The sequence below is a fragment of the Geospiza fortis genome, unplaced genomic scaffold, assembly GCF_000277835.1.
Source record: "Geospiza fortis unplaced genomic scaffold, GeoFor_1.0 scaffold166, whole genome shotgun sequence".
In the NCBI taxonomy this organism is placed as follows: domain Eukaryota; kingdom Metazoa; phylum Chordata; class Aves; order Passeriformes; family Thraupidae; genus Geospiza; species Geospiza fortis.
Window position 1 is genome coordinate 2,687,101 of NW_005054310.1, and position 14,038 is coordinate 2,701,138.

The window sequence follows — 14,038 nt, forward strand, 5'->3', positions numbered from 1 at the left end:
TCCATTCCTAAACTGACAAATATAATTAATAGGGTCTCAATTCTCAATAAATACAAAAATTACACGACAGAATTAACAATTTTCTTCAAACAATTTTTGTTCTGTGCTCCCTACTCTCTTGATTCTGGACTTCAATGACCTACGATGCAATAAAAAACTGCTAGGACTCTCTTGAAGTTTCCTCATGTTTTCCATTAGTCCCAAGCTATTTGCAGACAGGAAAAAGCAGTCCTAAAGTGTCTCTTGCCTGTGCTCCACATATTCTATTCATACTGACCATTAATCACACACACTTAGTCCTGACTTAACAGCAACATTCAGCTATCAGGACCTAATATTACTGAACTCAGGAAGAAAGATTTCCTTAAACAAATACAGTATTTTAGGACAATGGTCCTACATAGACTTGACTCTTTTGGTACACAGAATAGGACAGAGAAAGCTGACATGGATTGGCAGTAAAGACTGTGAGTGCATTTTTGCTGACCACATTTCTACTGCCAGCAGTCATTTATGGGTGGGGCAGAAGGAGCCTCAATTTTAATCTTTAGATCCATGAATGTGAACAATGTTCTCTGCAGAATTTATGAGCTGTTTTACTTATCAGTATTTCCTCAGAGTTTTCACGCAGTCAGATTGATTACCCTTTCCTTATACTGTTTCTGCATACTCCAGTTGGCCATACAGTGCATAAAATGGACATGAACTGCATACTGTACCATACAAGGAAATTAAAGGCAGTGACATGCCAATCATAGTTCCTAAATTTTTGTTCAAAAACATAACAGTGTATCACTTATAAGAAGTATCTTAATGTCCGAATACTTCAGGAACAAGGATAACCTAAATATTTCGGAATTTTTAATTAACCAAATTCCATATGTCATCTAAACAGATAGAATTTTTAAAAATACTAAAAGAATAGAGTTTTATTTTATTCTGTAAGAAGCCCAGCTTTCATAAAACAATTCATTCTGAATGTTTTCAGTGTAAAAAGAAGTTCTTTCTTTTTTTATCTTTTTAGTGCACGATTCCCTGAATTAAAATCTCATATTAAATGATTATCAGAAAATACCAGTCGGTTGACATAAAACATCACAGGATACAAACACAGCCCAGCACTCCCAAAAATGAGACACAAAAGCATGGCTTGAGAATCTCACTTTGTGAAAATGTAAGAGGTTGTAAATTGTTTAACCACAACAAAATGGTATGATGTTCTTACTCCAGTGAGCAAACAGAAAAAGTCCCACTGATTTAAAGAATACAGCAAGTTGTAATTTCAGAAGGATTATTTTGTCATGTGTCTAGAATGAAGAGCTCAAATTGATGGAGCAAACAATGGACATCTTCCTAGAAGACATCACAAAGATGGTCAAAGAGCTGCAGAAGCATTCAAATATAGGGTAAGAGAATCTAGCCTGTTTGGAAACTGACACTCAGTAAGTTAAAGAATTTATTTACCATTTCTCCATCAGTCTCCTCAGCATTGCAGAGGCAGATTCACACCCCAGAGGAACTGAAGGGGGTAATGCAGCTTGAGAGAGGACTAGTGGAGGGACAGAGTGGAGCAGCACCTGCCAGACCCTGGCCCATCACTGGGAGTGTGGGCTGCTGAGCTGCTGCTGAGTGCTTAGGGTGCACTGACTGACACACATGGTCTGAGCAGCACAGGGAATCAGTGCTTCTGCTGGGTTTGCCTGTTTCAGTATTGAACGTGTCAGTTAATGCTACAATCAATGACAAGCAAAAAGGTATGTTCTACACCTCACTTTTTACTATAAGCAGTAATTCTATCCTTTCTTTCAAAATTCTAGCCTTTCTTTACCAAAAAGAGAACATATATGACATGTGATGTACATGTAGATATATGTGCACATGTGTAACATCCACATATGCATCTCTAAACCACCTTCTAAATGTATACACTGCACTTTTGCAAATACATAAATAAATGCTAACAGGTATCTGTATATGAGCACAAACACCCATGTCTGTATTTAATATGAACCATAGACTGAATATGTATAGTGGTTTCACTCTATGTAGGATTCACTGCTGGTGCCAAAATGCTAAGGCTATGATGATTATCTATGTGCTAAAAAATCAAATCTCATGGTGGCTTTAGAGGAGCTGTACTAATCTATTCCATGAATTGCTCGTTTAACAGTTTGAGTCATATCCAAGCTGTATCCTGCTACTCCAAAAATGCTGGGGCAAACCGATGCTTGCCACACTGAAACACACTTGAAAGTATCCAATAAGCAGCTGCAGAACAAAATTAATCATATGAGCACAAAAATTATTAGTTAAATAGCTGTTTTATAGAGCTTAACTGCTAAGGGCAAAACACCCAAGCTGCACTCAAAGGAAGACACTGTGTTGATCTCAAAGAAAAAGCACTTTATAGTAATGTTGCCTTACATAGTCCTTAAGTATCCAATTGGAATGGTATCAAATATTAGTTGAAATATCATCATTCCTAAAGTCTAAATAAGAAAACCAAAGGTAGTTGTAGAAGAGTGCTGTTGCACTTGGAATTTTCTTTTTTTTGTATCTAAGGCTCTACTTGAATATTTCTGTTAAAAAGTTTCAGCATTAAAAAGAAAAAAAATATATAATCACACAGCTAGTGATAAATCCACATTAATCTTACCAAGCAGCTGAGGAACTATCAATAAATTACACTTTGCCTCATAATGGATCTATGTGAAGTAATACTCCAGCCTTTTCCAAAATGATCCAAAGTGTTTTGTTGATTTGAAATGGCGGCATTATTCATACATTGTAAAAAGCCTCTACTCAACCTTCAGCTCAGGTTAACTACTGCATCCATGCAAAATTTTATGAGAAATGGACTAAATTACAAATATAGACTTCCAATATGGCAGGAACCAAAATTCATCTATACCTTCCAAAAGACCAATATTTGGATATGACACTGATTTATGGCTTGATGAATATATGTAATATTTCTCTCAAATTAATTAGGACAAAATAACTTTTTTATATTGAAATGGTGTTGTGAATCTTGTGTTACTCTTTGCAAAGGCTGCTGAGACCTTTAAAGAGAAATATACATCTGAGTGAAAATTATTTTTGAAAATACTTTATTGTCATACAAAATAAAATTTTTAATGGGAAGTGAAGTTTTGTCCCTTAGACTGAAATGAGACTATTATCACTCTGTCTTTGCTGGTATTTATATAAGAAGGTTAAAATAAAATCTTGCAACTTTACTCAAATAAATTAGACTATTAATTGTCCAGTGAAAAGGGAAAATATTTTCCATAGATGGAAATATGTCCATAATCCCCTTGCTTTTAGGAGGTCTGAGTTATCAGGTTATCACTTATCTTGCTGATCTGAATCTCCTGTATAATATTATTTTTCTTTTGCCAAATCATCTTTAAATAATTTTTTTGAATGACATTATTCAATTCAACACGCCGGTACTCAGTGTGTTGAGATTTGCATGCTCCCTTTTCTGAAACTTTGCTTAATCAGATCCTCTCAGTACTCTACATCTCTGTATCACATCCACAAATAAGGCTGAATAACTCAGAAAAAATCCTGCACTGACTTGGTGGGGCCCTGGGAAAAAGCCTTGTTTTCATTTCCACACTTTTTTTTTTATTCCCCGCTCCCTTGTGCTAATAGCTTATCTTAAAAACCAAAACTCTTCAGGCTGTGACTGACATAGCTGCCACAGATGGGGAGGGTTGCTTTGCTCTCGTTCATGGGTAACACAAACACCAACCCATTCCCAACACCCAGTTGGAGAAAACTTGTTCTTGCATAAGAGAAGTCTGGATGTGAAAGTCCTGCAAATTAACCTCCCCCACACATCTGGAGATGGCATCACCTATGAACAGACTACTTGACTGTCAATCACTACAATAGTTTCTTTGTGGAGCAACCTATTTCTTAGGTTTCAGCTAATAATATAGAACCGTACCAGTTTTCAGAGTGATACTGCAGCAAGGTAAATGAAACAGCAAAGATGCTGCTATTCTCACCTTATTTTTGTCAGGATCACAAACACAGGAAAAAATGCATTTTTTATATAAAATACCTTCTACTTCTGTCTTCTTATTACAAGCAGGAAAAAATGGATGCATATTAGCCTGACAGACAGGAAGCTGAAAACATCAGTAGCAGATTAGGTTAAAAAAAATCTTTTTTCTATGATAATTAAAAGTAACTTAAACAACACTTTGAAAAGTAGCTAATCAGATCATTTCTTCAGTATTTAAAAAATAATAATCAATTAATAGTTAGCCAAGGAACAACTTCACTCTAAAAAACCCATTCATTATTACCATTTCACATATGAGTTGATTTCAAGGAGGTACTTGATAGTAACCAGAAATGAAAATACATTGTGAATTCCCATGTGAGCTGCTCAGCCTTACTCCCTCTCAGAAGCATTTCAAAAGAAAATCTGAACCTGTAGCTCTCAAGCTTTCAGATTTGTGCTGTTCCTTCATGAGAAACAGATTCCTTCAGTTCTTCCTTCCAGCACTCTGTCTATGGCCAATGAGCTGCCAGCAATGACGAAAGCAGGCAGACTGCTCAGCTGAGGAAATTTCTAAACTCCTTTTGAACTTTTATTTGTTATTTCACATTCTTATTTAATGCCTATTTATTTCCACTACAGAGACAGCTTACAAAAAAAGAGCTTGAAAAACAAAACCCAAACCAAAACAAAAATACTCCCCCCAAAAAAAGAAACCAACTTGTTTACTGCATAGATGTGCTGCCAGGAAATCTCATTGTTGTAGCGGTGAGTAAAAATCCTGCACCCTGACTTATGTCTTACTCACCCCTAAATCACGTATGAGCCATGCAGCCTTTCCTGATTAATGAAAGTGGTCAAATGCTTTAGAACACTTGCTAGGAAGTCATCTTTCTGTGCATGGCCATGCTCATTACTAAGCTGTGATGGTTTTACTCATGCCCTGTAATTCAAATCCTGATGCACAACAGGAAGTTTTCACTGCCAAATCTTTTGGAGCTTAACACAACATCAACAAGATACAAAGCCAGGTGTTAAAACTGTAATAGAGAGATAATTTGAAATAGAAAACACAAGAGAGAGCTCAACAACTATTTTTGTTCCAATTTGTTTTCAAATTTGCTGCAATTGGAGAGTTTCACCTGAACAAAATATTGTGATCAACTGTTGAGAGATATATTGAAGGATGAAATGCTTTCTGCTGAATTAAGATCAGACGGGCGGAGCAGGAAAGGAGGGTTTACAAGGAAAAAATATAACTAAAAAGATAAGTCAGACCAAATGTCATGCTGAAAGTAGGTTAGGACAATACTAATATTATACTTGGTCAAATTCTCTCATGTTTTATGCAGAGTTAGTACATTTAGTGGCTGGCACCTTCTCAGTTTATATATCCAGAAATATTATGATCCAGCTCTAACCACTTCAAAATTATGCTTCCCTTTGATTTGCTTATTTTCCAAGTTCTTTCAGCTTGGTTTACACAGAATATACACAAGAGCCATCAGAAATCTGCACATCTTACATGGAGGAATTATCCCTTCACATTTACCAGACAAAACACTCTACATTCTTTTTCTGAATTTTAAAGAAGTTATGCTGTCTTTCAGCCAACATCCTCTTGCCAGTAAAAACAAAAAGAAAGGTTTGTGACCTTAAAAACATCATGGGCAAATGAAGATTCACACAAAATAGTCCACTGCTAGGTTTGAGAATAGATATATGCTTCCTCCTCTTCCAGCTTAATCCCCAAACACCCTCACTTGTCAAAAGGCTATTGTTAAGGCATGGGCTTCCTCCAAGACCACATCCTGTGAATCAGGTCAGAGTGAAACACAGAGCTGATTTAAATGAACTGCTCTTTGCGTGCCCTGGAAGTAAGTGCAAGAAAAACTGTGTGACTCAAATAATAGCCCAGTATACTGGACAAAAAGGGACAGTGGACCTAGACAACTCGAATGAATACTCAGTCAAAAAAATTAGCAGTTCTCATTTGTAATTCATGCCGTTAGTATTTACTAAATACAAGCTTCTGCTAAAAAGAATCTAGGCAGTGCACTCAAAGGCAGAGATTAGGACCCAAAAATGCCATTTTTCTTCAAAACAGGCCCGCTTCACAAATACTTAGATTTTCCACATCATCTTTAAAAAATCAGCAGCCTATCAACATCATTACACACAGGACCATTGATGAATGGTATACTGCTTCACAAAGGACACAAAATATTCTGCATCTTTAACAAATTGTGCTACTCTGTGCTGGTTGGATACATCAAAATCAAGAGAATATGTCTACTGAAGTAAAATTCCACCTCCAGCTCAGAGCTGGGCCCACACTTATGCCAGCTATTGACATTAAAATGATGACAAAGCCAAAACTGTCCTTATGAGGCAAGCAGGAAAAATAACTCATTATTTGGATGTTTCATTCTTAACTGATCCCTTAGAAAAGACAAAGGATAGGCTTGTGGTTATGATGTGGAGATTGGGACTTGAGATATATATGACTTGAAATTCTTAGTCCTGCCAGAAAGTCCCAGCCTGAGTGTGAGAAAATCATCCATTTTCCCTTTAATCTCTCCCTTCCCTCTGCACTGTGGGGATTATGTTTTTCCCTTTCTCCCACAGTCCATGTAATAGAGCCATATGTTCTACAGGGCTGGACTGACTTTTGCACACATGCACACTACCTGTCATAATAGGGCATCAATCTCGTAAGAAACTTCTAGGATCAAGGTATGGTTGAAATAAACAGAAAAATCCACAGAAAGAACATTATTTTTATTTGAGAGAAGAAATGCTTTTCAATGCAACCAAACTCCCTAATCTTAGTGGCACCCTTCACTCTGATGGGTACTTTGGGATGCTCCCATCTTCTAGAAACCCCCTATAAATTCAGCTAGAAGAAGTATTCACTACAGTGCTCCTGAAAGGATTTTAAATCAAGGATTTTTAGGTTCATAGGGCCTCTATGTTCCTTTGCTGTAAAGAATGAGTCCCCAAGAGTCACTCCACTGTCTCACAGGCTCTTGAGGCATGAGAACACTCCAATACTGATATGCCAGGGAAATGAGTGTTTCCAGGCAAGCCACCAGCTTTCTGGGCTCCAAGAACACCCTACCAGTGCTTTTGGGAAACTTAACAGGAACTGCAATATTTCAGTGCAAGGCCCCTGGAAACACAAACACCCACACTGTACAATGGCACTTTTTCTGAGGAAGTAAATCTGTCTCTAAAGAGAGTCATTACATATCTGTATCACCCTGGGCCACGGTGCTGTCAGCTCGGGTTCCCAGGGAAGAATGGTTTCATTACCATGCACCTGAAATAAGCTGAACCAAGGAATGACAGAAGAGAATGAGAAGACCATCAAGGTTGTCACCAATTCCTTTGCACATGAAGAACCACTGCTAATAATACTATGACTGGCAAGTGTACACATTGGGTTTCCAGTGATGGAGATACTGTATTTTCCACAGGCAAAGTTCCTCTGTTTAACTACTATTACAGCTGGGAAATTTTACTAAAGCCTAACTAGAACCTCCTGGGGTACAACAGAAGCCCATAATTTTTATCTGAAGGTGGAGACCACTTAGCTCCATTTGTGGTTATGAAGAACAGCTTATCCCAGGGGACTACAAGAGTGCTGCACCAAGCAAATGTTACTGGGTTGCTTCTGCTGGTTCATTCACAGTGCATCATCCTGCAGACACACTCCCATTTTTGAGGAAAGGATTTTTTTATTGAATAGTTGTTTGGTCAGAAAATCCCCAAGCAGCTTCCCCAGGCACAAATGCAATACAAAAGTGTAAGTGCGATTGTTTTCTGATGATGTGTAATACCAGCTCACAAAGCACCATCTGATATCAAGTAAGTTGAGTTCTATGATCTTATTTTGTAAGAGAAAAAACATGAAAGCAGTAGAAATTCAGGCAGAGTTCTTAAGCTCAGGTTGATGAATACCCTCCTGTCCATGATCCCAATTAAAAATTAACGATGAGAAACATCATTCAACCTACATACAATTTGTCCACAAATGCAAAAGATTTAAGAGTTGATATTGTGTTACTTTACATTTATCTCAACTCTATGAAAATGTGCTTGATACAGATGATTAGACAATAAACAAGTAACAGTGAAATTTAGTCCAAGCTCATACAGAATGAAGCTCTTAAATCAATTATAATATAGCGAAGACAGATGGTACTGGATACATAAAGCACATTAAAGACACTGTTATCTGTTTGATAAAGAAATAATTCAGAGCACTAGACAAGAAATTGCTGACAATCTGAACTCCTTCCAACTGTCCTGGCTTCACTGGGGCTGTGTGAATTTTAAACACACATAGTCCCAGGTGTCCACAGTGCTGACTGAAATTTCTGGCAGCTAGTTCAGTGCTTTTGTAACACTGCTGGCTTCCCATCACTAGTGGTCACTATGGGGAGAAGATAGGCGGTTTTTGGCTGCTTCTGCTCTCTTTCTGTTGCCTTGGCTGTAGCTGTAGTGCTGTAAATGAAATACTAGGCACAATGAGCAGCCTCTTTCCTTGCCAACCCACAAGGCAGATACCTCCAGGGCACTAGTGCTGAGAAAAGGAAGGGTATGACAAAATGGGGAAAGAAACTCATTTATTTATGTTCCTTAGATTCAGTGTGTCAAGAAACTCTGTGGAGCTTGGCCCTCAGAGACCAGACAAAAATGCATCCAAGAAATTGAAAAGTCGAAGAGACGTGTGATTGCAACAGATGCCTTGCTTTGGAGAGTTTGGGGAATGGTGGGAAAGGGTCACATGAAACCTAAGTAAGTGGTGTGGAAGGGTTAGCTGAGGAAAGACAGAGATATGGAAGTCATTTATGGCACACATCTGGTATTCCAATGTGCACAGCACTCCCTTGACGTGAACAGGAGCCCCACCCATGTATGGAAAACAAAAATGTTTGTCTTGAGATCTGTCTTTATAAAAAGTTCTCCAAGTAAGTTTGGTGTCTTGTGACAGGCAGGATTTACCACATCACAGACAAACTACTTAAAACTGATGAGGGAAAAATGAGAGGTTTCCATGTGCATTGTAATGACCTAGTGCAAAAGGGCTGGCTGAATGACACTAGAAGGCCCCAGAGTAAAACTGAGATGCAATGGTAAGATGCCACATTAAATGGACCTTAAGAGCCACTTCAATAGCTCCAGCACATGCTTTTGCCTAATCAGATCAAAGTATTTAGCTTGGTTTTGTCACGCTGACATTCATTTTGGATTACTTTAACAACATTCACTTGCTACAACTAAGTGTTTTAGACCCCATTCTCTGTTGGACGTGCTCCCCAGGTAGCACTGCTCTGTCCTCCTGATTTAATGGGGACTACTTCCCCAGCTTAATTGTTCATCTTTCTGTGCTCTAGAGAAGTTGTGTCTCTTTACTCAGGTGGACACATAGTATTCTTTGTCATTTCTTCCAGAAGGCCTTGCAAAAGATCAATTTCCAGAGCTCCCCTAAGATCTTCCTGTACAAAAATTGAATTGTTTCATGAACTTAGTGGGGCTGGACCCCTGTGAGAGAGGTCACAAACAACTGTCTATTCATCCCCTGGATGCCAGTATCTCCATACTACTAGGACCTTACTACAAGCCCCCACAACTGAGGCATCCAGCAAAGTTTTAGGTTTACATATATGTACTGGATCAGCTGGGGAGGCTGACTAGTACTTTCTGATAATGAACAGTGATATGAAAAATGCTGCAGGCAAGACAGGAAGACTTGATTAGGGGATACAGAGAAAAAGATGTCTGCCAACAGGAAGGAAGAAGCAGATAAAGCAGACAGCAGCAGACAGATAGCATGAACAAAGAGAAACTGAAAACAAAAAACCCCAAAAGAAAAAAGATAACACAACAGTAAAGGAATTAATTAACTCAGAAAGAAGGCTAAAATCTTATCATCCAAGTCATACAACCAAAACACTACAATTAATATATCAGATTAATCTCAGAGAAAATACATTTTAGAAGCATAAATGATGGTGCAGGGCTCTTGAAAGAAGGAAGTCTAATGATGGGAGGAAAACTTTGGGAACATAAAGCAGAGCAGTGCAAGGATCAGCCCAAGGAAGCCAGCCCAGAAGACCAGTGTGCCCAGCAGGGGTTGCTGACTTCCAGCAGCTGCACAGCTGCGTGTTGGAGAGGACTCCTGGCAAGACACTTGTGACTACACCACCAAATGTGTGTGAGTAGCTGAAATCAATCACGCTTTCAGGGGACCTGGAGTAAAACACTCTTGCATTTTGCTACAGGTCAATATTATGGACTCACTGAAGGGAGACTCTATAGTCCCACCTCCCTCCTAAAGCAGGTTCACCTAGAACAGGTTGCGCAGGATTGTACCTATACAGGTTTTGAATGTCTCCGGAGGAGAAGACTTCACAACTTCTCTGGATAGCCTGTTCCAGTGCTGTCATCCTGTCATCCTCAAAGTAAAGAATTTTTTATTTGAAATTCAATGGAAATTCCTGTGCTTCAGTTTGTGACCTTTGATCCTTGCCCTGTTCCTAGGCACAACTGAACAGTCTGGCCCCAGCCTCTCAACACCCACCCTTAAAATAATATAGTGCAGAGATAGGATTCAGTGACCAAATAAGCTGGTTTTGCAAATAAATTCTTCTTCATTCCTATAGTTTTAAGTCATTGCTTAATTTACCTTTCTACAGCATCAATGGATATTTTTTCACTTTGTTGCTGTTTAGTGGCTCAAAAGCAAAAAAGCAACTTACCATGACCTGATGAATAATTTTGCAAGCAGTATAAAAGTGGTGGTAAAGAAATGCAAATAATACTATACCTACAGTTAGAAAAATATTTGAAAATACAGTGGTGTTTTCAGACATGGTTTTGCATAAAAACACTCTATGGTCCAGCTGAGCAGCAAAACTCCATCTGCTTCAAAGACAGCCAGCATTTCACCTCATGAATCCAGCAGCTGGATTCTGTTCCTGTGTACATATATAGGAATAAACTTTTGTCTATATGATACTCAGGGAAAAAGAATGTGCTCTGAATACTTGTGTTCAAATATTTTGCATGACTATTCGCAGCATAAAGTGTTCGTGCAGTCAGTCTAAACATTAGTGGGTTTAGCAAGAAAGCAGATGGACCTGCTGTATGAGACTTAGGTACCAAAGCACAAATTATGAAAATCTTGAACAAAAGTGCATTTGAATAAACTACACGCAGAATAATTTAAATCATTAGCAACTTATTATTTGCTTTCGTAAGCTAAACTAAGTTCATTACAATTAAGAGAAAAGGTAAACATGATCACCTCAAACTATTTCTACCACAGTTTTCATGGCAATATCACTTTTATTAAATCTCAAACTTCATCATGTCCACAAAGAAAACAATTAAGACTACATGTGCAAGTGCAACAAAACCATGTGAGATGAGAGAAACAGCAAGGGAAAAGAGAACTGATGTTTGCTGCTGTATTCCCAACCAGCCTTGGCCTTGTGAGAATGCCAACACAAGTGACAAAATTCTCAAACAATCAGGTTTAGTAAGAGTGAAGTTCATAGAGGAAACAGCTGTGTGGAAATGACCTACTGTATTGACATGTATAACCCAAATTTATTTTAGAGTTCTTAGCCCTTAATAGATAGCAACAGGATACAGCACAGTGACCACACGTGTCAATCTAAGTGCCTTGCAGGCAGGATGAGAAAACCCATCACAAGAAAACTTGTGATGCAGTGCAGCAAATGTAAAACACCAAAGCAAGCAGTGCAAAAGGCACTGCTTTCATCAGACAAGAGCCAAAGTTAACCAGATGATTAATTCACATGTTCCATTGTCTTTTGCAGATAGAGACCCATTTTTTTCCCTCAAAAATCAGTGCTGCCTTATATGTAATGATATATATAACATAAGCATACAAGAAATATGTTAGTCAGATTTTACTCTCAGTTGAAAACTCAGACTAGGTATTCACTACATTTTGATTGAAAAATCTTTTATCTGACCATTTTTATAGATACACAGTCCCAATGTACAGCATTGCATACAACAGTCACATAGAGATATCACATGGATTAATGTGTTTACTAACAAAAGGTCGATTGAAATCAGCACTTACAAATGGTCAAGCTTTGGGACAACACAACCTGTAGTGCAGAACTCTATCTGCTCAGCAAACCTGAAGGAACATTAACAGCTCCATCAGATCTCTGCTTAGAACTACTGTTTAAATAACCTCCACACACTTCTGAGGCTACCCAGGTGGCATGGATCTCCACCACTGATGAAGAAAACAGCATTAATACTTTTAGGCTGATGCTTTGAAGCTTACTAGTAAGAAAAGCATTAAAATAATGTCATATTCATAAATACCATCCACCTTACAGTCCAAACCCCTTTGGCAGAAAGATTTCATGAAACTTGCTTAGAAGGTGAATAAAAGGGCATCTTTCAAAAAATGGGCCAGGAAGAAAACTGAGTAAAGGGCTGCCACTAAGCTTTACTGGGAATGTCAGACTTATAAGGGGGTAACAAAGGAAGGCTTCAGAAATTAGTAACTTATTGAATGTTCAGCACTTCTCTAAATCCCGGTGGCTGGGGGAGGTTTTAATACCATCATGTACACAGCCTGCTCTTACTCTTTATGGATCATCTTCTAAAACTGCTCAGCAGCCTCCACGGAGAACATAGATAGAGAAGGATGTCATGGCTGTAGGTTGATTTTGGGAAGTTGGTTTGCTTTTTGCTCTTTAGAAAAACAGTCTCTGAGATGACAGGTATTATGAAACCAATGAAATGGCAAATTGGTGTCACAGTTTGTGTCCATCCAGGCTGTTATTTTACTCACTAGAAGTTCAGCAGAGTTCAGGACCAGATACCTTGGAAGGCTATCACTCCCAGTTGGTCTCACACTAATCACTAATAGCTCCCAAGTGGTTTAAATACTGAAGGCAAGATGCTTTATATCTTTCTCCACACTTTTATAAGTAAACAAGAAACAATTCTCAGCAGCCAACATAACCTTTCGCTTTTTTCATCGAAACCAGTATTTGCTAATCTAATTCACTTTCCATGGACTATTCATTAAGGAACAGCGTTAATAAACAAGCAAAGAATATTTTCTACTGAAAAAAAGGAAACAAGCAGGAATTGCATTGTGTTGAAAAATTATCTTCAAACTTATATTATCTTCATACTCACATTCTAGAAACAGGCTGTTCATCACTTGCGGTTATCAAGAGATGAACAGTTTGCTCCTTTATTGACATTTCTGTATAGGATGTCTGATACCACCAATGCATCATCTTTGGGAGACAGGGAGATGTGACACAGAAAACTCCAAGGGAAAAGTCAAGTGGCATGACCAAAATCTCATGTGTAAATATGTGGCAAGGTTTAAAAAGGAAACCAAATGTTCAGAATCCCAACCCCATGCTTTAACCATAAAACTAACTTTCTTCACTAAAATAGAATTAACTCAGTAACTAAAAACAAAGAAAAAACAAGTACATATATGTGCATCTTGCCACTGTAACAACTCTAAGGACATTTAAGTGTTCTCAAACTAAGATACGATTAAAAATATATATTTAATTCCAGGGTGGTAATCAGTTCCACAAACCAAGAGTACTAGAAAAGCAAGAGGAAGTAGCCTCACAGCTTGCTGAAGCTGTGTAAACCACACATGCAGGCATAATGTACTGACTGAAAGATCTACAGAAATATATGCTGCTGACAAGAAGGGACTCATGTACAAAACATGAAAAATGTTTTCAACTACAACAGAAAGCCTAGTTGAAAACCAAGCAGAAGTGTTTCTAAAAGTTAATTAGGACTCAAAAATAGTCCCCTTACAAAAGAAAAAAACCTTAAGTAGTCTAAAAAATATTGTGGCATGCTGCTTCAGATAATCAATTTTTTTTTTAAATCACAATGAATTGGGGCTAGATAGGGCTAGGAAGAAGCTATTTTGCAGAAGGGAAAAGCACAAGTACTGTTCACTGAGAAGCTGTT

The 14,038-nt window shown here is 38.1% G+C and overlaps 1 protein-coding gene across 9 annotated transcripts in view; it reads right to left on the minus strand.

The window, feature by feature from the left end:
* The window catches only part of NAV3 (neuron navigator 3), a 497,733-nt gene that overhangs the window by 235,651 nt on the left and 248,044 nt on the right, over nucleotides 1-14,038 (minus strand). The gene's annotated exons all lie outside the window — the stretch shown is intronic.